The sequence below is a fragment of the Solanum pennellii genome, chromosome 3, assembly GCF_001406875.1.
Source record: "Solanum pennellii chromosome 3, SPENNV200".
NCBI classification, from domain to species: Eukaryota; Viridiplantae; Streptophyta; class Magnoliopsida; order Solanales; family Solanaceae; genus Solanum; species Solanum pennellii.
The window spans coordinates 43,798,317-43,821,910 of record NC_028639.1 but is presented as its reverse complement, the minus strand read 5'-3'; positions in this window follow the sequence as shown (position 1 = coordinate 43,821,910).

Genomic DNA, 23,594 nt, shown 5'->3' with positions numbered 1-23,594 from the left:
CAAGGGTGGTTTTGTAAATTTCACCCTTGGCCAATTAAATGTAGGGTCGGTCTAAATTAGTTATTTTCGGCATATTAAGGGATTTTAACTCATTAAACAAGTCTTCACACTTCATAATCAAAAAACCCCAAAGACTCTCACTTCTCTCTAGTTTCTCTCTACCCAACTCAAACCTCCATTGAAGAAACGTTGGAGCTTCAAGAAAAATAAAAAATTCACCAAGGAATACAACTCAAATTAGTGGCTAATCATCTTTAAGTTATGCTTTATTTCACTATTTGGACTTCTTTCCCCAAGAGGGCCCACCAAAGATTATTTCAAAACTCCCTCAAAACTAGGATTTCTATCTCTACATGGGTCCTATTTGACAAATGAAATTTATGAATCATTTGTTATGAATTATGATCCTTTATTGATGTTGGACTATGTAATGATGGTTAAATACTGTTAATCACTTGACATTTCCTTTTGGACCCTTGTTCGTCCCTAAACTCATAAAACCTTGAAACTTCTTTGGTGAATTGTAGAAGATGATGAGTATATGGTTTGTGTTAAATGATGTTAGATATGTATTTCTTCTTGAATTTACCTTGTTTATATATTGATTATGTATTGGGTAATTGAAGTATGAAGTCCCATAAAGGACAAAAAAGGTATGAATGTTGGTTCTTTCTTGAACTCAGTTATGAAAGATGGATTACTTAGACAGTATAATTCTATATATAATGTGTTGTTGTGGTGTTGATGATAAGTATCACTCATCCTTAAAACTATACGCTTGAATTAGCTAAATATGTAATTATGTTATGGTATGATTGTTATATGATTGAAAAGTAGTTCTCATGATTATAATGAATAGTTAAAGTGACAGGGTTACTCACATTCTAAGGGTTTCTAAAGTGAAATGATTTTTCTCACTTATGATTTCCTATGAGCTATTATGATGAGGTTTTTACATAAGGGTCTAGTATAGGTTAGTGTGAACTTATGTGGTGAACAAATATAGTTACAAAAAGGGAATATATGATTAACACCAAAAGAGCAACTAAATGAGATGGGAGTCTCACGTTTAGGATGTCCGGCTCCTCACATGGGTTTCCTTACGATTAGTAAGTCCAGATTCCCCAAGATATGTGTTGCCTCAGGAGATGGAAACCCCCACGTTTAGTAAGTAAGGTTTCTACCAACAATCTCCTTAACCCTTAACTATGTGCCTACATAAGACTCTATATTAGTGGATCAACCTAAATAGCTATCTATGAAAGGTTACACCTTAGGCAAGTGTTAACCCTCTCTTTTCAATATTGGAGTAGAACACCGGATTCTGATTATTGCAACTTCTTCCTAAATGCTAAAGGTAAATGGACAAAGAAGTGTATGAACTGTTTCTAGAGCTTGCTTAAGGGTATCTACATAGTATGAGGGAGGGTATGGGACTTCTCTCATATATTGCACTTGTGGGATCCTAAGGTATGATTGTAGTAGTGTTCCTCTATGATTATGTTGATTATGACTTGTGTTGTTAAGATATTTATGAAGTATTTTAAAAAAGCATGTTATTATGGAATATCATATTATGAATATTGCATGTAGTGAGTTGCTTAATGTGATACTTAGCTTTTGATGGGGTTATGGGAGTCTATTCTTTTTGTTGCACAAGTATTTCTTGGGTTGCCTACATGTTGGGTTGATATTAAGTTTGTTCGGCTTATAATGCTTACTATATACGCATGTTGGCTTAAATCAATAAAGCATGTTTTTACTAAAATGTCCTTTTATACATGCATTGATGATTTTTATGCATAGAATCCATACTTAGTATGTGTGATGTACTAACCCATATTTTCTTCCTTTTTCCCAAAAAATGTAGGTTCGAGCCGTTGAGGATTTCAAGGCAACTTCTCAAGACACTTGGACTTGCTTCTCCAAGTTGTTGAGTCTTAAAGCCCAACAAAAAAACCATATTCTAGCTTACAAGTTTTTGTAAATTTTGAAAGATGATATTGTACTTTACTAATTCGAGACATTCTCGTTGATGTATGGGCTAAATCCCAAGTTTCTATTTCTTTATGTCTAGATGGAACATTGTGACAAAGTTAGATTATGTTTTCCTTATATGAAGTTAAACGAACTTCAAAAGTAAAATATTAAATTTTGCACACTTTTATTCTATGATACATGCTATGACGTATGCTAAGGGCTTGTATAAGACCTCTTCGAGGTTGAATACGCCGGCAACGACTAAGAGGTACCCTTAGGTCGTTACAAACTTGGTATCAGAGCATAAGGTTTAGAATGATGTAGGATTGACATCACAAACATACAACTCCAAGTAGAGTCTTGTTAATAGGTGTCAAGAGAGCCACACTTATAAATGAGAGGATACAAGATGCTTAGGAACTCTCACTCTTTTTCCATTCTTTAGTCTGCCAAAGAGTATTAACTCTATCTAATACATTATTTTAATCCTTTTGTTGTGCTTATTGGTAATGAATACAAGAAGGAACAGTGCACGAAGGGTCGAGGAGGAGAATGTGAATGAGGCGGTTCCCCTCAAGCTCCTCAAGAACCTCAAATTCCTATTGATGAAGGGACTATATCTAATATTGAGATAAGGGAGGCTATTCATAGCTTTGCTCAAGTGTTAGACACTCACGTTTCTAGGGATACTAGGGTCCAACTGATCCCCAATGCAAAGACTACCGCTTCTAGGATTTGTTATTTCACAAGGATTAATCCCCCTGCCTTCTTTGGCTCTAAAGTGGAGAAGGACCTTCAAGGATTCATTAATGAAGTGCTAAAGGTTCTAGATGACATGGGTTTATCTTCTCAAGAGAAGACGGAACTAGCCCCCTACTAACTCAAACATGTGTCTCAAGTTTGGTATGAGCGATTGAAAGAGGAAAGGCCCGTTGGGGAAGGTTCGATTAGTTAGGCATCATCCAAGATGACATTCCTTTATAGGTTCTTTCCCTTAGAGTAGAGAGAGATAAAAACACAAGAATATTTATCAACGGGGTATTAGTGTGAAAGAGTATAGCCTCAAGTTCACTCAACTATAAAAACATGCTCCCACTATGGTGGCGGATTCTAGGGCTAAGATGAATAAATTTGTTATAGGGATATCTGACCTTGTGGTTAATAAATGTAAGTCGGCTATGTTGATTCATAACATGGAAATCTCTCATCTCATGGTTCGTGCCGAACAGATTTAGGAGAAAAAGCTTAAACAAGTTGTTAAGGAGTTTAAAAGTACAAGGGCCGATGATGGAAATTCTTCCAAAAATAGGTTTGAGGTTCAAGACAAGCCAAGATTCAATAAGAGATTTTCAAACAAGGTCCTAATAATAATCCAAGGGTAAACAAGGGTAAGGTGTCTAACCCCAAGCCTCAATAGGGGAAAAGTGGTGGTTCTTACATGGAGAAGCCTATTTGTGCAAAGTGTGGTAAAAAAACATGAAGGCAAGTGTGTAAGGTCCCCAAAAATGAAATAAGGTAGATAGATCCTAACATGTGTCTAAAAAGAATAAAAACATGCTAATAAAGTGTTCTAGAAATTGTATAATTTATTTGAAGTGGTTTGGAGGTCAAACGTCAAAGAACTTCGAAGACGTTTGAAAGTTTCTCTTTAGATGAGCTAGTGTGTATTTGTATGTTTGATTGTACGTGTTGTTTAAAGTCCAAAAAGAGTAGGGGTGACCCTAGAATCCCAATATACATGTTGAGGGTCGAAAGTTCCGGGTGCGAATCCCCGAGTACCATCCCTAAGGACCCCCGAGGAGGACTGAGACATTAGTCAAGGAGGCTGCCCAAGGCATAATGCAGCAGCAAGATTGGGGACCAACCTCGCGTCGCGCGCCTGGCACTGAGTGTGCCAGTGAGATGCGGGCCCAGAACAAGGTTCACTATCTTGAAAATTATTTTGGGGCAGAATCATAGGCTTCCCCGCAACGCGCAACCACTTCCCATATATGAATGCGTCGTTTTTAAGTCAACCTTTACATTTCTAAAAGTCCCAATAAGTATGGGGGTCTTTTGGTTACTTGGGGAGACGATTATTAACTTTTTTTATGAAATAATTAACCCCTTTCCCAATCCATAACCCCAACACCCAATAAGAAAATCAAAATCCCAAATCTCTCTTTTCTTCCAAATTCTCTTAAACATTCATTGGAGGGAAAACGCAAGGTTCAAGCAAGGGTCTGATTTTCATGGTTTCTTCTCCAATTTCTTGTGGTATTATCATGTAGGAATGTATGGTGATCCTTGATCCTTAGTTATCCATTCATATGATGAGTTCCTTTAAATGTATTTTAAGGAGAATTCGTGATCAAAATTGCTATCTTTCAATCTAGCCATTGGTTCATTGTCAAATTCATTTCAAAAGCATTCTAATGATGAATTTATGATTAATCAATGATTCTAAGATGAATTTCAATCCAATTACATGAAGAACCCATGATCCTCCTAAATTCTCAAATTGTCTTATAATGTGGGTCTTGTGATGTTGCTCCAATGTTGGTTGAATCATGTTGAAATTTTGTTGAAGTGCCAATTATTATTGTTATTCATGTGAGATGAATATAATTTGTGGACGAATGATCCAAGGTGATCATGGTTTGAAGATTTGGGTAAGGTTGACAGATATTCCTCTACTTTCTATAGATGGTGAGGCGGTGTATATAATGTGATCTTGATATTATGATAAATGAATTGTGGATTTTGATTATGTTAGTGTAATTTTATCCACTTCCCTATACTTGAATAATTGATTAATAATGAGGATCTATCAATGACGAGCAAAGCTTGGGTGAGTTGGTGAGATTGCTCTACTTCTCTACTTTTGTATAGAATTGCTAGATGCTTGGCCTTGAATGGCATTGAGTGGTATGAACTACTTATGGTGGTGGTGTTTACCTTATTGTCATTCTATATTTGATGTGATCATGTCTTTGAAGGCAATTGTGTTATAAATGAGTGTTTATGATGATCACACAATCTGAAGTATTATGCCTAGCCACCAATGCTAGTTAATGATTTAGGTTATATTTGTAACACTTAGAAAGTCTAAAACGTGTTCTAGAGCCTAATATTGGTGAAAAAAGGATTAAACACTGTTTTAAGATCAATATTAATGTATAAATGTTATTTAGGAAGTTTAGGAATCAAAACGCCAAGGAACGTCCATGACGTCCGGAAACTAGTCCGATAGGGTGCTAGTGTGCCTTAGCCTATTTGACTAAGTTTTACGACTCAGAAATTGATGAATTTTGGTGTAACGGTGTCTGAGACATATTATATTTTATTCGTAGAAACCTTCTGGAATGACTCCCCGCAGACCAACAAAGGGCCCTTGAGGAGGACCCTTGCATTTTGGGGTCAAAGGCTGCCCAAGGCAGTGTCCACCAACGGATGCAACCAACGATTCGTCATCCAATCAAAGCGGTGTGGATTGCTTCCATCGATGGATAATTAACCAAATCCTTGGATGAATTTTTTGACAAGTATTAGAACAAAAAGATGAGTGTGCAGCACGTAAGTTAACAGTGGCCGTCGTTTGACAAACGGACCGCTTGTCGTGGTCTCGTCAGTCAAGGGACTGATTTGCTGCATGTTTTTAAATTGGTTAAATTAATTAATTACGTGTTAATTTAATTATTTATGGGTTTAGGGAGGTCTAATTATGTTTTTTAACCACCAATATAAAGATCCTAAGCTAATTAAACTAACCTAAGCCCTCATAATTCCCAAACCCAAATTCTCTTCCTTCTCTTTCTTTCTCTCTCCCAAGTTGAAGAACACCATAGAAGACATGGTCAAGGTGGTATGTAGGGCTGAAAGAACTAAATTTTCTCCATCAATCTTCATCAAATACTAATGTTTGGGATTCCTTTCACCTTTGGGACTTCTTTCCACAAAGGGTTCAATCAAACCGATTTCAAAAGTATTAAATTTAAGTGGCTCTTAACAAATCTCAAAATTGATCTTGTGAATTACTTTATTTATGATTTATTTTGGATATTATGAATAGATTAACATGTACTATAACTCAATTATATTATTTCATGATGGATTGGTCTAGATTTTAGAAGATGACATATTCCCCTTGACCCTAGGTTGTGATCTTGATGTCAATTGTGTAGTGTTTGTTCAATTGACTTTGTTATTGGTTGTAATACTATACAATGATGTTATTGTAAAAGTTATTAATAAATTAAGATGAATTAACACTACTAGAAATTAGGCCTACGACAACAGTTTTGTATGTGTTGCAATAGGACAACAAACTGTTGCCATAGAGCTACAGCAAAGTATTATGAACCGTCTCATCTGCTCCCATTACAAAAGCTCTATTGTAACAGTTAGTGTAACGGTTTTAAAAACTGTTGCTATTGGGCCCTCAATTGCAATGGTTTCCGTCGATCTATAAACACTATAATATTACAACAATTGTAACCGTTAAGAATTGTTGCATTAGGGGTTGTGGTAACTGTTAGATAGCGTTGCAGTAGAGTCCATTGCATTAGCTTCTTCATATTTGTAACACTGTTTTAAATAATATGGCAACAGTTGTTATTTATATTGCAACAGTTTTATTTTCTATTGTAACCAATCTATATGAATATATTGATTTCCCCAAACCCAAAATAAACAATTTATAAAAAAGTTCTGTAAATCAAATCACGAAAGGAAACGACTAATTATATATAGTGGAATCATATATATATAATTAAAAATATCCTAGTCACAATATCCATAAAGGTAAAATATACCAAAACCAAAGAGTGTTTGTACTTCCATACTAATAGATATTAAAACAAAGTAGTGTTGCTTAACAAAAGACTCAAAATGTCAAGAAACAAAAGAGAATTGTTCTAAATTAATAAGATTCTAATGCTTTCATCATCCTCTTGCTTAAAAAATTTAAGTATCAAATATATCAAGTAAGGTCTTCATCACTACTGCTTTCATCCTCCTCCTCCTGGTTATCTTCTCCACCTATAAAAGACCATAATTAAAAGCTTATTAAGGGACAAAACAAAGGACCAACGTATACCGAACAATTTCCAGGGGAAAAAAATTTAACAGCAAGGGACAAAAGTTAACACGGTAACACTGTAATTTACATTAATACTATCATTCTTCAACAAAACAATATAATAACATAAAAATGATCTAAAGAAAATTGAAGAATATGATAAGAGTAAGTGTAAGGCTTTTGATGGGAGGGAATAAAATTAAAGTACTCAATTTCATTGCTTAAAGAACATGAGCTGGAAGCAATGTTTCTAATATACATTGAAAAACTCAAGAATCTCATAAGACTCATCAGTAATAAATTTCAATAAAATGGAAAGAAAAAAGATATCTTGATCAGTTCTTGAAGTAGAAAGGATTTGGTCAATTAATACTCTCTTTTATACAAAGGATTTGGTCCCAACAGAAGAAAATGTATAAGTTTAGTACATGAAGTAGAAATCATTGAAAGGACTTCAAGATCCATAACCACCTTCTCATATTCATCACATTTTGATCAAACATTAAAATGAAAGAAGAAAGAAAACTCAAAGGGAAATCCAAATATGAAAACTCCACTTAACAGATAAACAAATGCATGTTACCGCTTATAACTGAAGAAAAGAAAGTAAGAAACTACTACCACGAAAAAAGTAACAAAGGACAACTCAATGAACCTACATGAAGCTCCAATTCCTGTACTATACTTGGAAATGGATCCTAGACTAAAAAATGCATCATAAATCACACACACACAGCAAGCACACAAGTTATAACTTTCAAGAATATCGTAAAGAACATCATACACACTTTCAGCAAAAGCAACTATTTTGGATCTAGATTCTAAAGTCGTAGAAACAAACCACTACTTTAATTCATGCCACACTTGTGCTAGTCCAGAAACAATATTGATACATAGACAGAGGCAACACATTCAAACAATCACACAAACAATCCATAAACAGCATTGATACAAAGACATATATTACAGCACATTCAAACAGTCGCAGAAATAGTCGAGAAACAACTTTCATACATTGACATAGGCAACACATTCAAACAGTCGCAGAAATAGTCTAGAAATAACATTGATACATAGACATAGGAAGCATATTCATATAGTCGTAGAAATAGTCCAGAACAACATCAATATATAGACATAGGCAACACATTCAAGCCAAGCTACTGTGGAAGTGAAAAAGAAGAAAAACAATAACTTTGATACCTTGATTGTTTTTTCTAGAAGATTGATGATTTAACGGTTGCATATCTTCTTGTGGTGATTGAGCACCCAATGAGGACAATGTGGCAGCATTTAATTGAAGTCCTGCTTACATGCGCTTAAGTCGTCCAAGAATGTCTTTTGTAACTTCTTGGTGTATATCTTTTTTTTGTTGTTCTATTTTTTCAAACATTTTTTGATGCATCCTCTCTTCCAATTCCTCCATTTTATCCATCCTCTCATCATTAGAATTGAACAAGGTTCCGAAAGCGCTTTCCGTTTCAAAGTAGTTTTGTAACTCCTCGTCCATACAATCTCAGGCTCCCCTGGTGTTCCCTTCCCATGATTGTTTTAAAAGCATCAAATGATTTATCGTCATATTCTCTGTGTTGACCTTCCAGTTTCCCCATTTCAGCCTGCAAATCAAAGTCAAAAAAATCATATATTTAAGAACAAATAATTTATCTTAACAAAATGGAGTTGAGTAGAATTTTGAAGGCCATTAAGGCTAACTTCAAGAGAACAGGAAGAAGTCGTGTGGTGGTATCATGGGCTCTAAGTCACACGCCAGAACCAAGGCCGAGGAAAGAGTTCTTGCCAAGGAAGCTGCCCAGAGATTGAACTAGGAGCTTGTTGTGATACTATACACTGCAATTTCATTAGTGAGATTCTCTGCAAAGTTTTGTTTTTGGTTCACAATGTTAAAGATGTTAGTTTGACAAGTACTCCTTTATGTTTTCCTTGACAATGCCATATCAGGCATTTTTGTTAGATATTTAGTTGATTTGATTTTTTATTGCACCAAATTCCGCAGTTATTGAGATTATTACTACACTACACTAAAGAAACATCCAAATACTAAAGACAAGAGAAGAGATTCAAGAACAAAAACTCAAAAATTCAAATGAAGTTTCTTCATCTATGACCTTGAAACTTTCAGAACAGAACCTTTAGTTTTTGAAGAAAAGAACATAATAATTTCTCATATTTCACAATCAAACCTTCATTCCTAAATTTCCTTCGATTTCACAACAATTTCTAGTGAGAATAGTAGCCAAACTCAGTCTGTCTCTATAATTATCCAAATCTTATAATTGAATTAAATACCAAACAAAAACAGTAGCACTACTCATACTCAAAAAATTACAACTTGAAATCCAATAAATTAGAGACCCTAAGTTCAACTTGAATAACTCATGGACAAGAATACAACATCAATTTCAAGTTAAATAGGTCTAGAACAGTGAATTTCACCATAAATCCAACAAAACATTAAACCCACAATACCTACAACTTAATGAAAAAAACCCACAAAAAGAGAAATACTTCACATACACTAACCACACCCAAATATTTCAGATAAAAGAAGAGATTCAAGAAGAAAACCTCAAAAGTTCAAACTTATAGTTTCTTTAGCTGTAACCTCAAAGATTGAAGAAGAGAACCTCCACGAGTTGAAGAAGAAAACCTCCATTATCTTAGATTTTACAAGAAAACATAGAACCATCCATTTCATTAGATTTCAGAGATGGTATAAAGAGAGAGGCGAGTTCAGATTCGAAGAAAAAATGGGTTTATGTCTTCCCTAAAATCAGAGATATGAAGAACAACTTACCATCTTCCATCATTCCACTTCTACTAAGCTCCCCAACTTCAATCTTCCATCGTCCTTCTTCTACTAAGCTCCTGTACGTTTTCTTCTTCTGCTAAGCTCCGGTAATTATATCAAAGAGAAAGAGAAGAGAGGAAGAGAAATTAGGAAAGGAGCTTGTACGTTCTGCTAGCTTGTGGAAATGTTTGTCTAATGCTATCGATAAAGAGAACTAATTTTACTTAAAAAATTTATTAATAATAAAATACAATGAAATGTTTTAGCGGGGTCAGCGAAAATAATAAAGGGAAATTATGGACGGATGTAATATAGAATTGTTCCAATAGAGTAATATTCATAATAAATGTTGCCATAGATTACTTTATGGCAATGATAATTGTAACTGTTGCAACATACAGGGTCTATTGCAATGGTTTTTACACAATGGTAATGGATTTATTACTTAGTCGTAGCAATAATATCTAATCCTTTTGGCAACAGCTCAAACTGTTGCAATACACCATCTATAGTAACGGTGGCTTAAGTGTTGCTAAAAAATCCGTTGACATAGGCCTAATTTCTAGTAGCGATTGTATTCCTATTATACTAGATCTTGAGTAATTTATCAAGATTATGACTTTGACCTAAGTCTTTTTTCTTAAGGTATGAACTAGTGATGGATTGCGATGTAGTGATTCAGTTTGCTTTGTTATCATGTTGGTTATTGTTGTTTGATGATATTACACCCTTATTTGTTTGAGTTAAGGGTTGATGGTAAGACCTTGTTGATGGCATTGTAAATGAAATTGAGTATGTCTTGTGATCCCTATTCTTTACTTCAATTATGGTTACTTGTGATTAAGTGATGATGTTGTATTGAAGTATACCTTATATTAGTATTGATAGAGTTGGGATAATGTTGAATTAAAGTGTCTTGAATATTGTTTTGTGAGGTGTTGGCTAAGATGTAAATGTTATAAGGATGGTGATAACTTAACAATTTGCCTAATCATGATGTGATTATGTAAATGTGCTAACCTCACTTATATGAATTGTAATGAAAGGATTATACTCATGCAATTCTTACTGAGCTATAATTATGATGTTTATACAAGGGATAGACCCTATGACCTACATTAAGATATGATGACTAATAAAGGTATTAAAATATTTCAAAAGGGATTGTAGCTTAGCACCGAGTGAACTAGAGTGAGGAGTGTCCCTTCCCACATAGGGAAGGTAGTATCACTAATATACTATTGAGATTGGAGACTACAATTCATTTAGAATAAAAAGGGTCCCAACTATATCCCCAAGTTCTTAAACTATGTTTCTTCCGAAGGAATACTAGCTAGTGGATCCACGTAGTTGCTATGTTCATGTTTTAGTACTACCTTGGCAAGTAGTCCGCCTTCCTTCTATGTAGGATTCCATGACACAGGATTCCACATTAGCTCATATGTTCTATATTGGTTAAGGCAAGATGTTCCAGAAATTAAAATAAAGTAATAAAATAGACTCTAGCTAAGATAACTGAAAAGGTGTGACTTAGTCTAGGTAGGGGTATGGGACTCTACCTATACATTGCACTAGTTGGTCTTAAGGGAAGTCTTAGAAAGATATTCTGATATATGTATATAAGTATAAACGTAAATGAGATGTATATGATGATCTTAAATGTTAATGATACCAAATCATATTCGCTTCACTTATAAATATGTAGTTGATCTCTATTGCTAAAGTATGATGATATGTACTTTTAATGATACTATGGGTGTTGTTGAGTTTACTTGATTGAGCAAGGGTATGGAGCTTTGATTAGATATTGCACTTGTTGACTTAATGAGGGTTCATGGGTAATTGTCTTGCTTTGGTTATGTTGTAATGAACTCTTATTCATGTTGTGGCTATTTTAACTTGATTATAGTGTTGCCTTGACTATGTGTTCAATTATGTGATATGCATGTTGACTTGACTAGACTTAATATTGTTGGTCTTGTGATGTACATGCTTTTGATTTAATGAATATGTTTTTTTTATTGGCAAGGTCTTCTTGATTGTGCATAAAGATTTTTCAAAGTAAATAGCATACTTTAATAAACCGTCCCTTTTTAGCATGATTTCGTGTTGTGTGTGCATATGGTCTCATACTTAGTACAAGGGGTGTACTAATCCTATTTTCTCCCTTTTTCCCCAACATCTTACGTTTTGGTCGTTGAAGGGCTTTGAAACAACTTTGAAGGAAGACTTGGAATTCTCATTCATTCAAGTTAGGTAGGTCCTCACTTTCCGAGGGCAATGCCACTATCAAGCTTTATGATGTTGTTCTTGATACAAGACTTCTAGTTCTTTCCTTTCATTTCAATAGTAATATTCTATAGCCTATATGTGGTTTTATTATGTTGATGTATGGGATATGCCAATTGATATACTTTTATTTCATATGGTTATGAGATATCCGTTTAACATTATGTTGGGTTTCTTATATTTATATGTGTAATAAAACTAGAAGACTAAGTAATCTTCATATACGAAGAGTCTATGTATGCTCGCTATAACTGTATTATGTGTATGGTAGAGGTCTATGTAAACCTCAAAATAGATATAGAATTTTTTTAAATTTTACGCAAATTTTTACCTATGATTGTAATAATGTAAGCTAAGAGGCTAGTCCTAGTCCTCAAAGAGGACGACGATGCCAGTTACGTCTAGGGGGTTCTTCCCGAATGTAATAATATTGATGATTCTATCTATATGTAAATGAAGATGTTTTGGTTAGGGGTCTATACGTTTGACATTGTTGAAGTCTATTGGTGATTGGTTACTCTTGTGTAGCATTACCACTACCTATGAACCTCTACATGAATTTGTGGTCTTGATCATGATTAGGAGTCTTAGATTAAAGTAATGAAGATGTCTTGTCTCCTATGTTGTAATGTGGTTGTGTGCGGTCTAAAGTTCCTATTACTCTATATAAGATTTGTCTTTGGTTTAGGGAACTTGAATTTGCATTGTGGTGTAAGAGGGTGGCTACGTCATTGTGTTGTTGATAGCCATTGTATGATCATGTTGACCAATGTACACACACTTACACCTCATACATGTCTACAAAAAGAATAGGTTCATGGCGTCTAATGAAAGGGTATTCTCATATGCACTTGTGTCGAATACTATACATTTATAGTGTATGTCTATGAAACATGATATGTATCCCCCTAAATAGAATGACTTTATAGGTGTACTAGTATGGACAAGCGTATGTGACCCTGTCTATGCATTATACATGTGTGCCTTGATAGGAAAGTCCTAGGTTGTTAACTCAGTACATTAATATGAATGCATGATTAAGCTATGAACATGTCTTATGCATGAACGAAATGAAGTATGCATATATGTGGTCTAAGGGTGTTTATGTGAAAGGTTTGCTCAAATATATGTACACGCACGCACATGAAACTTATCCATTGTGCATATATTATAATCTAGTCAATGGTGGGGCTCTTGAAAGGTGTTCTCAAGGTTATCTTAAACTAGATGGTGCTTGAATATTCTATGTCCATGTGAAAAGTCTTCCCACATAAATTAGGTATATGAACTCTCATCTATGACCTATGACCAAAGCATATGGGGAGTAAATCTCCTAAAGCCTACTTTTATAAAGTAATTAATAATAATGGCTTTTAAATAAAGGTAACTTAGATTAGCACGGAGAGAACTTGAAGATGAGGGTTACCATTCCTAATGTTGGAAGGCTTGTTCACCAAATTCCTAATAAGGTGGATAACTACGATGCCTCATTTGGTATAAAGAGGGTTTCCATATAGGCCTTCTAGTTCCTTTAACTATGTTTTCCCCATAAGATCTAGCAAGTGATATCACCTAATATGATAGCATGATGTTAATGTTCTACTTTTGCAAGGTAGAGCACCTTCCTTTGGTGCAAGGTTCTACAACACCAAATTCCATGTTTAGCACCCATATTCTTAGTGTTGGTTAAGGCTATAGCTTCCCTGATGTAAAAGGGATAATGGAAGTAAAGAAATGGTCCCTAACTATGATAACCTTAGGGATGTTGCTGAGAGTAGGTGAAGGGTATGGGAATTTACCTATACATTGCACAAGTAGCTCTTGAAGGGAGTTCTAGAAAGGATTTCTATATGTATATGTATATGTATATCTCTCTTATGCATGACATCATGGTATTAACCTACTTGTTATGATTATATGCATAGTATGAGTCTATGGTGTATATTGGATATTATGAACAGATTAACATGTATTACAACTCAATTATATTATTTCTTGATGGATTGGTCTAGATTTTAGAAGATTACCTATTCCCCTTAACCCTTGGTTGTGATCTTGATGTGAATTGTGTAATGTTTGTTCAATTGAATTGGTTATTGGTTGAATTACTATCCAATGATGTTATTGTAAAAATTATGAATATATTAAGATTAATTCACTGCTAGAATTTAGGCCTACGACAACAGTTTCGTATGTGTTGCAATAGGACAACAAACTGATGCCATAGAGGTACAACAATGTTTTGTAAACCATCTCATTTGCTCGCATTACTATATCTCTATTGCAACAGGTAGTGTAACGGTTTTCAAAATTTTTGCTATTGGGGCCTCTATTGCAACAGTTTTCCGTCGATATGTAGACATTGTAATGTTGCAACAATTGTAACCGTTAAGAACTGTTTCATTAGGGGCTGTGGTAACTGTTAGATAGCGTTGCAGTAGAGTCTGTTGCAATAGCTTCTTCATATTGGTAACACTTTTTAAAATAATATGGCAACAGTTGTTAATGATATTGCAACAGTTTTATTTTCTATTCTAACCAATCTATATGAATATACTGATTTCCCCAAACACGAAATCAACAATTTATAAAAAAAGTTCTGTAAATCAAATCACGAAAGGAAATGACTAATTATATATAGTAAAATAATATATATATATATAATTCAAAATATCCTATCACACTATCCATAAAGGTAAAATATAAAAAAAAACAAAAGAGTGTTTGTACTTCCATACTAATAGATATTAAAAAAAAAGTAGTGTTGCCTAACAAAAGACTCAAAATGTCAAGAAACAAAAGAGAATTGATCTAAATTAATAAGATTATAATGCTTTCATCATCCTCCTGCTTAACAAAATTAAGTCTCAAATATATCAAGTAAGGTCTTCATCACTACTGCTTTCATCCTCCTCCTGCTTGTTATCTTCTCCACCTATAAAAGACCATAATTAAAAGTTTATTAAGGGACAAAACAAAGGACCAAAGTATACCAAACATTTCCAGGGGAAGAAAATTTAACAGCAAGGGACAAGAGTTAACACTGTAACACTGGAATTTACATTGATACTATCATTCTTCAATAATAACATAAAAATGATCTCACGAAAACTGAAGAATATGATAAGAGTAAGTGTAAGGCTTTTGATGGGAGGGAATAAAATTGAAGTACTCAATATAAGACTCATCAGTAATAAATTTCAATAAAATGGAAAGAAAAAAGATATCTTGATCAGTTCTTGAAGTAGAAAGGATTTGGTCATTTAATACTCTCTTTTATACAAAGGATTTGGTCCCAATAGAAGAAAATGTATGAGTTTAGTACATTAAGTAGAAATCGTTGAAAGGACTTCAAGATCCATAACCACCTTCTCATATTGATCACATTTTGATCAAACATTAAAATGAAATAAGAAAGAAAAGTCAAATGGATATCAAAATATGAAAATTCCTCTTAATAGATAAACAAATGCATGTTACCACTTATAACTAATGTCAAGAAAGAAAGAAACTACTACCATGAAAAAAGTAACAAAAGACAACATAATGAACCTACGTGAAGTTCCAATTCCTGTACTATACTTGGAAATGGATCCTAGACTAAAAAATGCATCATAAATCACACACACACAGCAAGCACACAAGTTATAACTTTCTAGAACATCGTACAAAACATCATACACACTTTCAGCAAAAGCAACTGTTTTCGATCCAGATTTTAAAGTCGCAGAAATAGTCCAATACTTTAATTCATGCCACACTTGTGCTAGTCCAGAAAAGATATTGATACATAGAAAGAGGCAGAATATTCAAATGCAACACTTGTGCTAGTCCAAAAAAGATAATGATACATAGACAGAGACAGCACATTCAAACAATCGCACAAACAATCCAGAAAAAACATTGATACAGAGACATATATTGCAACGCATTCAAACAGTCGCAGAAATACTCGAGATACAACTTTCATACATAGACATAGGCAACACATTCAAACAGTCGCAGAAATTGTCCAAAACAACATTGATACATAGAAAGAGGAAGCACAATCAGATAGTCATAGAAATAGTCCAGAAACAACATCAAGATATAGACATAGGCAGTACATTCAAGCCAAGCTACTGTGGATGTGAAGAAGACAAAAAACAATTACTTTCATACCTTGATTGTTTTTGCTAGAAGATTGATGATTTAACGGTTGCATATCTTCTTGTGGTGATTGAGCACCCAATGAGTCCAATGTGGCATCATTTAATTGAAGTCCTGTGTACATACACTTAAGTTGTCCAAGAATATCATGGTGTAACTTCTTGGTGTGTAGCTTCTTTTTGTTGTTATAATTTTTCTAACATCCTTTGATGCATCCTCTCTTCCAATTCCTCCTTTTTTTTCTATCCTCTTATCATTGTAATTGAACAAGGTTCCAAAAGCGCTTTCCGTTTCAAAGTAGTTTTTGTAACTCCTTGTCCATAAAATCTCAAGCTCCCTGGGTGTTCCTTTCCCATGACTGTTGTAAAAGCATCAAATGATTGATCGTCATCTTCTCTCGGTTGACTTTGTAGTTTCTCCATTTCAGCTTGCAAATCAAATTCAAAAAAATCATGTATTTAAGAACAAATAATGTATCTTAACAAAATGGAGTTGAGCAGAATTTTGAAGGCCATTAAGGGTAACTTCAAGAGAACAGGAGGAAGTCGTGTGGTGGTATCATGGGCTCTAAGTCACAGGACAGAACCAAGGCCGAGGAAAGAGTTCTTGCCAACGAAGATGCCCAGAGATTGAACTAGGAGCTTGTGATACTATACACTGCAATTTTACTAGTGATATTCTCTGCAAAGTTTTGTATTTGGTTCAAAATGTTAAAGATGTTAGTTTGAAAAGTACCCCTTTATGTTTGCCTTGACAATGCCATATCAGGCATTTTGGTTAGATATTTAGTTGATTTGATTTTTATGGAACCAAATTCCGCAACAATTCAGATTATTACTACACTAAACTAAAAAAAACATCCAAATACTAAAGACAAAAGAAAAGATTTAAGAACAAAACCTCAAAAGATCAAATGAAGTTTCTTCAACTATAACCACAAAAAATTCAGAACAAAACCGTCAGTTGTTGAAGAAAAGAACATAAAAATTTCTCATATTTCACAATCAATCCTTCAGCCCTCTATTTCATTCGATTTCACAAAAATTTCTAGTGAGAATAGTAGCCAAGCTCAATCTGTCTCTATAATTATCAAACTCTGATAATTGAATTAAATACCCAACAAAAATAGTAGCACTATTCATACTCAAAAAATTACAACTTGAAATCCAATAAATTAGAGACCCTAAGTTCAACTTGAATAACTCATGGACAAGAAATACAACATCAATTTCAAGTTAAATAGGTCTAGAACAGTGAATTTCACCATAAATCCAACAAAACATTAAACCCACAATACCAACAACTTAATGAAAAAAACCCACAAAAAGAGAAATACTTCACATACACTAACCACACCTAAATATTTAAGATAAAAGATGAGATTCAAGAAGAAAACCTCAAAAGTTCAAACTTATAGTTTCTTTAGCTGTAACCTCAAAGATTGAAGAAGAGAAGCTCCGCGAGTTGAAGAAGAAAACCTCCATTATCTTAGATTTTACAAGAAAACATAGAGCCATCCATTTCATTATATTTCATAGATGGTTTAAAGAGATAAAAGAGTTCGGATTCGAAGAAAAAAAATGGGTTAATGTCTGTCCTAAAATCAGAGATATGAAGAACAACTTACCACCTTCCATCGTTCCACTTCTACTAAGCTCCCCAACTTCAATCTTCCATCGTATTCTTCTGCTAAGATCCTGTACGTTTTCTTCTTCTGCTAAGATCCTGTAACTAGATCAATGAAAAAGAGAAGAGAGGAAGAGAAATTAGGAAAGGAGCTTGTACGTTCTGCTAATTTGTGGAAATGTTTGTGTAATTTCTATCGATAAAGACAAATAATTTTACTTTAAGAAATTGATTGATAATAAAATAAAATGAAAAGTTTTGGCGCGTTCTGCGAAAATAATAGAGGGAAATTATGGACGGATGAAATATAGAATTGTTCCAATAGAGTAATATTCACAATAAATGTTGCCATAGATTACTTTATGGAAACGATAATAGTATATGTTGCAATATAGAGGGTCTATTGCAACGGTTTTTACACAATGGTAACGGATTTATTACTTAGTCGTTGCAATAATATCTAATCCTTTTGGAAACAGCTCAAACCATTGCAATAGACCATCTATAGTAACGGTGTCTTAAGTGTTGCTAAAAAATCCATTGTCGTAGGCCTAATTTCTAGTAGTGTTGTAGTCCTATCATGCAAGATCTTGAGTAATTTATCTAGATTATGACTTTGACCTAAGTCTTTTTTCTTAAGGTATGAACTAGTGATGGATTACAATGTAGTGATTCAGTTGGCTTTGTTACCATGTTGGTTATTTGTTTGATGATATTACACCCTTCTTTGTTTGAGTTAAGGTTTGATGGTAACACCTTGTTGATGGCATTATAAATGATATTGAGTAAGTCTTGTGATCCCTATTCTTTACTTCAATTATGGTTACTTGTGATTAAGTGATGATGTTGTATTGTAGTATGTCTTATATTAGAATTGATAGGGTTGGGATAATGTTTAGTTGAAATGTCTTGAATATTGTTTTGAGAGGGGTTGGCTAAGATGTAAATGTTATAAGGATGGTGATAACTTACCATTGTGCCTTATCATAATGTGATTATGTAAATGTACTAACCTCACTTGTATGAATTGTAATGAAAGAACTATACTCATGCAATTCTTATTGAGCTATAATTATGATGTTTATACAAGGGATAGACCCTATGACCTACATTAATACATGATGACTAATAAAGTTATTAAAAATATTTCAAAAGGGACTATAGCTTAGCACCGAGTGAACTAGAGTGATGAGTGTCCCTTCCCACATAGGGAAGGTAGTATCACTAATATACTATTGATATTGGAGACTACAATGCATTTAGCATAAAGAGGGTCCCAATTATATCTCCAAGTTCTTAAACTATATTTCCCCCGTAGGAATACTAGCTAGTGGATCCACGTAGTTGCTATGTTCATGTTTTAGTACTACCTTGGCAAGTAGTCCGCCTTCTTTTAATGTAGGATTCCATGACACCGGATTCCAGATTATCTCATATGTTCTATATCGGTTAAGGCAAGATGTTCCCGAAATTAAAATAAGGTAATAAAGTAGACTCTAGCTAAGATAACTGGAAAAGTGTGAATTAGTATAGATAGGGGTATGGGACTCTTCCTATACATTGCACTAGTTGGTCTTAAGGGAAGTCTTATAAAGATTTTCTTATTTATATGTATATGAGTATGAATGTAAATGAGATGTATATGATGATCTTATATGTTAATGATACTAAATCATATTCGCTTCACTTGTAAATATGTAGTTGATCTCTATTGCTAAAGTATGATGATATATACTTTTAATGATACACTATGTGAAGTTGGACATTGACTATGGGTCTTGTTGAGTTTACTTGATTGAGCAAGGGTATGGAGCTTTGCTTAGTTATTGCACTTGTTGACTTAATGAGGGTTCATGGGTAATAGTCATGCTTTGGTTATGTTGTAATGAACTCTTATTAATGTTTCTGGCTATTATAACTTCATGATAGAGTTGGCTTGACTATCTGTTCAATTATGTGATATGCATGTTGACTTCACTAGACTTTGTATTGTAGGTCTTATGATGTACATGCCTTTGATTTGATGAATATTTCTTATTTATTGCTAAGGTATTCTTGATTGTGCATAAGGATTTTTTCAAAGTAAGTTGCATTCTTTAATAAACCGTCCCTTTTAAGCATGATTTAATGTTGTGTGTGCATATGGTCTCATACTTAGTACAAGGGGTGTACTAACCCTAGTTTCTCCCTTTTTCCTTTACATTTTACGTTTTGGTCGTTAAGGGCTTTGAAACGACTTTGAAGGAAGACTTGGAATTCTTATTCATTCAAGTTAGGTAGATCCTCGCTTTCCGAGGGAAATGCCACTATCAAGCTTTATGATGTTGTTCTTGTTACAAGACTTCTAGTTCTTTCCTTTTCAATTGAATAGTAATATTCTATATCCTATATGTGGCTTTATTACGTTCATGTATGGGATATGCCAATTGATATACTCTTATTTCATATGGTTATGAGATATCCGTTTAAGTATATGTTGAGTTTCATGTATTTATATGTGTAATAAAAGTAGAAGACTAAGTAATCTTCATATACGAAGAGTCTATGTATACTCGATATAACTATATTATGTGTGTGGTAGAGGTCTATGTAAACCTGAAGATAGATATATAAATTTTATAAATTTTCTGCAAATTTCAACCTATGAAAGTAATGATGTAACCTAAGAGGCTAGTCTTAGTCCTCAAAGAGGACGACGTTGCCGGTTACGTCGAGGGGGTGCTTCCCAAATGTAATAATATCGATGATTCTATCTATATGTGAATGAAGATGTTTTGGTTAGGGGTCTATACGTTTGACATTGTTGAGGTCTATTGGTGATTGGTTACTCTTGTGTAGCATAACCACTACCTATGAACATCTACATGAATTTGTGGTCTTGACCATGATTAGGAGTCTTAGATTAAAGTAATGAAATTGTCTTGTCTCCTATGTTGTAATGTGTTTGTGTGTGGTCTATAGTTCCTATAACTCTATATATGAGTTGTCTTTGGTTTAGGGAACTTTAATGGGCATTGTGGTTTAACAGGGTGGCTACGCCATTGTGTTGTTGATAGCCATTGATGTTGACCAATGTACACACACTTATACCTTATACATGTCTACAATAAGTATAGGTTCATGGCGTCTAATAAAAGGGTATTCTCATATTCACTTGTGTCTACTGCTATGCATTTATAGTGTATGTCTATGAAACCTGATATGTATCCCTTAACTAGTATGACTTTATTGGTGTACTTGTATGGACAAGCGTATGGGACCTTGTCTATGCATTATACATGTGTTCCTTGATAGGAAATTCCTAGGTTGTGATCTCAATACATGAATATGAATGCATGATTAAGCTATGAACATATCTTATGCATGAATATGCATATGTGTGGTCTAAGGGTGTTTATGTGAAAGGTTTGCTCACATATATATACCCGCACGCACATGAAACATATCCATTATGCATATATGATAATCTAGTCAATAGAGGGGACCTTGAAAGGTGTTCTCAAGGTTATCTTAAACTAGATGGTGCTTGATTATTCTATGTCCATGTGAAAAGTCCTCTCTCATGAATTAGGTTGATGAACTCTAATCTATGACCTATGAGCTAAGCATATGGGGAGTAAATCTCCTAAAGCCTACTTTTATAAAGTAATTAATAATAATGGCTTTTCAATAAAGGTAACTTAGCTTAGCACGGAGAAAACTTGAAGATGAGAGTTGCCCTTCCCAATGTTGGAGGGCTTGTTCACCAAATTCCTTATAAGGTGGATAACTACAAGGCCCTATTTGGTATAAAGAGGGTTTCCATATAGGCCTTCTAGTTCCTTAAACTATGTTTGCCCCATAGGATCTAGCAAGTGATATCACCTAATATGCTCTCATGATGTTAATGTTCTAATTTTGCAAGGTAGAGCACCTTCCCTTGGTGTAAGGTTCTAAAACACCAAATTCCATGTTTAGCACCCATATTCTTAGTGTCGGTTAAGTCTATAGCTTCCCTGATCTAAAAGAGATAATGGAAGTAAAGAAATGGTCCCTATCTAGGATAACCTTAGGAATGTTTCTTAGAGTAAATTTACCAATGCAATGCACATGACATCATGGCATTAACCTATTTGTTATGATAATATGCATAGTATGAGTCTGTGGTGTCTATTTGATGTGGTCTCACTTTATATGCATGAAGTTTGACTTTTTGATTATACGATGATGGTCTTGCTTGTTAGGCTTGTAGTTCATTAAAGTTGTCATGTTAATGTATGAGGTACATGATGATGGTTGTTGTCTCTTTGTAGGTTAACTTAGTATGTATGAGGTTATGGGGCTTCACATGTACATTGCACTAGTATGCTTAGATTGGGATTGTGAGAAAGGTCTTATATTAACCTTATGAAGTGAAGTCCAGGCATGCTATTGTTGATTTTTACTTCTTATGAGGTTATTGTTAGTGTTGACTTGTATGTAGTCTTCAATTGAGTATTATATTTGGTTCATGAAACATATTGGTTAATATGTGAAGTAGGTGTCTTAGGATACTCTATCTTCCTATGAATTCCTATGTTTAAGTAAAAGAAGGTTGGGTGAATGTCTACCTTGGTGGCCTTAAGCTGATTCATTAGTGTGGATAGTGGAATGAGACACTATTCATGTAATGCACCAACTATTACTAGAGGGTTGCTTGGGGGTAAGTGAAGTAAGATAAAAGATAAGATAATGTTATGAATAGTGTATATGCCTATATGAAGTGTGTTAATTGTATTGTGTAATCATGTCAATGTTATGAAGATTCTTTCAAAAGGCATGTTGCATGATTTCAAAGAAAAATGTCCTCTTTAAATGCATGGTTGTCATACTTAGTGCATTCTTGTACTAACATCATTCTTCTTCATCTTTTTACACAAAGTGTAGGTGGTGGTGACTAGAGGATTTCTCTTAAAGTGAGGACGCTGATTGTTACCCCCAGTTTAAGGAAAATGATCCTTATGTTTCAAGGAAATCCTATATTATGTTTCATTCAAAGTATATGCAATAGATTAGATATTATGTTATAATTATAAGGGTTGTGTACCTATTCTATTCTATTCTATTATATTATATTATATTCTATTCTATGATACGATTTGATATGTTGAGTATAAGATGGCAAAATAGACTAAGAGTCTAACTATCTGTTATGATTTATATTTTATCTATATATGAAGTGATGTTTCTAGCATATGATGTGCTATGAAAAGATTTAAATTTTCCGGATAAATTTATCTATAACAATGAGATGACTAATAAATATGGGATTGTATTAGAGCATGGGGTTATAAAAAGTGGTGTTAGGGTCCAAAGTCTCAGATTGCCATGTCAGTAGAGTCTCGATACTCGGTGGTGAATCGCGACACATGTATGTACGAGAATCTATAGGACGATAGAGTTTCCCTTCTTTATTATTATCATGTCTTTCTATAGAACTTAACTCTATATGATCTCTCTCTTATGTTTCCTTGTCCGGTGGTCTCTTAGATGTGATTGCTTGGATGAGATGGTATCTCTTTGTTCTAGGGAGAAAAGGTGAGTTTTGATGATTACTTTGGTTTATGGTTTGATGAGTATGTGTAAAGATGCATTTTTTTCATGTGTTGATTTGGTGCCATTTATGCCTATGTATGTGATTTGTGAGAAATAACATGTTATGTG